The following is a 3,323-nucleotide window of genomic DNA, read 5'->3' as shown; positions in this document are numbered from 1 at the left end:
CGTTCCGGAAAACATTCCGTTTTATCTAGTCAGATTCAAGCTAAAGATTTTTAAGGGGAAACTCAGTTTTAAAATCTCTAATGACGGCATTTGGCACTCAGTTTTGTCTCAGCATCTTTATGGCACGGAATTGATGAATTACATTTCCTTCATTGTATAAATATTTAATAAATTCATCATTGAAAGTGTTTACAGCGTCCGTTGCAGGAACAGTTTTTGTCTTTCACAGTGTGTTTAACAGATCGAGAAGTATGGTTTTTGTCTTTAAACATTTCACTTTTTATTTGACACTTGAAGTAGGTGACGGTAGTCTCTTCCTCAAATAAATGATATGGAATTAGAAAATTCTTGCAATTACCACACATCATTTGTAAACAGGCTACATTATCAACTTGGCAACAAATATGACGGGCGAATTCTTTTGGGTTAGCATTTTCAATGATGTTGGCTTTAAATAACGCTGAAACCAGAAACTCAATGTTGGCATGAACTTTGCATAAGCCTTTGTCCCTTTCAGAAACTTTTGTTTAACCACCCAAAATGGCTTTAATTTACAAAACGAAACGTAGCCAATTTTGTAATAAACTTTTTCCAAGAATTTGACATGCAAACGTTTCAAGGTATCAGTAAGAACTCTTTTTTGTTTTTTCATTTTATACCTCATTATACAATCTTTTTTACCTGGACACACCTTTGACACTTCATCATCTTCAAAAAAATCATGAATATCCTGTTTGACTAACGCATTTATTTTACTCACTTTTGATCGTAACTGCTTGTGAGCAGTATATGTAAATACGTAAATATAGTAATACGTGAACTATTGAATACTTTAGTTGAAATCGTGCCACGCAAATTACACATTAACTTATACTTTTTTTTAAAAAATTAATTTCCAACCAAAAGTTTTCCAAACTCTCTTTTTTTTCAATGTGAAGAGAGCTTTTTAAAACGTTGTGTCAACTGACATTTTATTGCTTCACCAAACAACAACTTTCGTTTGATTTCTTATTTCCATGTTTCATTAGTTCTGAAAATACTTTTCTGGGGGACTTCATATTACTCGTTCCATTACTCATCCTCCAGCATTTTTGGCGCCATTTATTTGCTTGCTGTTTCAAAGCTGTTATCGTTTTCAATAGTTTTTTATTTTCTCTAACTACCTTTGCTCTGTTTCTCTGGATTTTTTTTCCTACCGGATTGTTTACGTGACTGCACTAACTGTGTTGAACTCTGTTAAATGCTGTCAGGAGGGGGTTGTTTTATCATTTCGACCCGCTGTTTAATTTTGTTGTAAGCTTTTTTTGCCTTAGCTCTCCATATCTTTCGCTTTGCCCTCAGTCCTCTCTAGTAGTCTATAAAACGCCGATTCTGGGGATCAAAGGAAGCCGCCACCGATTAAAAATGTGCAAGATCAGCATTTTTCTGGAAGCAGCGGACAATTAAAAACCCATTAAAATTCCGATGATATCAATGGAATGTGCAAATTTGTTTGCAACAAATGACGTCACGTGAGTGTATTATATTGTCATCTGACGTCATTTTTGTTGCAACAAACGCATAGCTGACGTAATATTGACATAGGTCATGCATTGCATGCAATTTTTTTTTTTTAATAAATTTTAATTGCAATAAATAGTAGAAGGGAAACGTACATTGTGATCAATTTTGAAGGCGTAGAGAGGCAGCCCGAGTTTGGGATAAGAACTTTTGCAATCAAAGACATCAATGCATTTTTCGCATTTATGCGTTTAATGCATTGTAAAAAATGCAGACAACCACTGCACCGATGGTACACGATTGACACATCAATTGCGAGAAATTGGAGTTTACTCACTCATGACAAGTTTGTAAACTATGTTGATTTAGACATTGAATATATTAACTTGTAATTTTTTTTACTAATATCAGATTTAAGAAAACAGTGATAGTTAGTGTAATTTTTTTTACTAATATTAGAATTAAGATTAGGATTGTAAAATAAATAGTTCTACTTAAAATAAACTTATTTTTTAGTTTAAAAAAAAACCAATGCCTCATTTTATTATTTAATATAACGTAAATTATAATATACTTAAAACTTCATTTTTTGGTTAACTATATAATAACAAGCGGCTCAACTGATTATTGCAAGTGTAGTCTAAAAAACTATATTAAAAAATTTAAATTTAAGCAAAAAGTATAATATAATAACTTGCAATATATATTTATATATATATATATATATATATATATATATATATATATATATATATATACTATTAGATAGAATATAATATAAATTTTCGGTATGTAGGTTTAAATCGACGCGTCAGTCTGACGCCGAAAAAATCGTTATTAGAATTGGCATATATAACATGAATATGTACCATAAAATATAACAAAAGGGGCAAAACAAATAGTCGTTAGAAATCTTTGACAATACCTTTGATAATATATAATATAGACCGACCGTATGGTGGCGCCAAGCAAGATGGGTTTATCAGAACTCTGTACACCATATGAACCCTTAGCGTGTATTATACAGGTGCAAATAATTTGGCCGTAACAGATGACACCTGCGTTTTAAGATTACATTTTTTGGTTAGCGCTAATGGCGAGAAAATAACGCCTACATTTTTGGGGGGTGGCTTATGAATGCAGAGGAAGGGATTTTTTTTTTTGGAAGGAGTTTGCAGTGATCAGCATGATCAATTATTATACTGTGTACAACCGTCAGATGTAATTTTGCTAACCTACCGTCAACAGTAGTTTTTGCTCAGCAGTTTACATTAATTTTCACTGTTTAATTTTATATAAATCGATTTTGTGTTTTTTTAAAAACAAAATATCATATTATAATCTTAATATTATTTTATTACCGCATACAACATATTAACGCATTTAATCGAATAGCTTAAATAACATATTAACACATACTAACGCACTTAACACATTTTTTAAGCTTTTTAACCTATTAACATAATATTACATATTTTTAACATATTATTATTATTTTAGTAAACTTATTAAATTCTTAAACATGTATAAGTGTAGTTTGTGTGAGAAATCATTCTCTACAAGCTCTAATCTTAATACACATTTAAAAGTCCACCAAGGTATTAGGTTTGCATGCGGAGAATGTGATTATGACTTTAGGTATCAAGGGAATCTATCCAGACACTGCATTGCCAAACACGGTAAGAAAACATTTTTTTTTTGTTTATACTTAAAACAAAAATGTGATTTAATTTAATAAAATATAACATTTATTCAGATGGTGCGGGTCGAAACGGGCGTCCGGGAAATCCTCTTCAACAAAGGGCGTCGGTTATTCAGCACAC

Source organism: Adelges cooleyi, unplaced genomic scaffold, assembly GCF_023614345.1.
Source record: "Adelges cooleyi isolate 19-005CV unplaced genomic scaffold, UGA_ACOO_1.1 ACOO_flye_CR_arks_rails_tigmint_CR_PRNA_733, whole genome shotgun sequence".
Lineage (NCBI taxonomy): Eukaryota > Metazoa > Arthropoda > Insecta > Hemiptera > Adelgidae > Adelges > Adelges cooleyi.
This window is presented reverse-complemented; position numbering follows the sequence as displayed.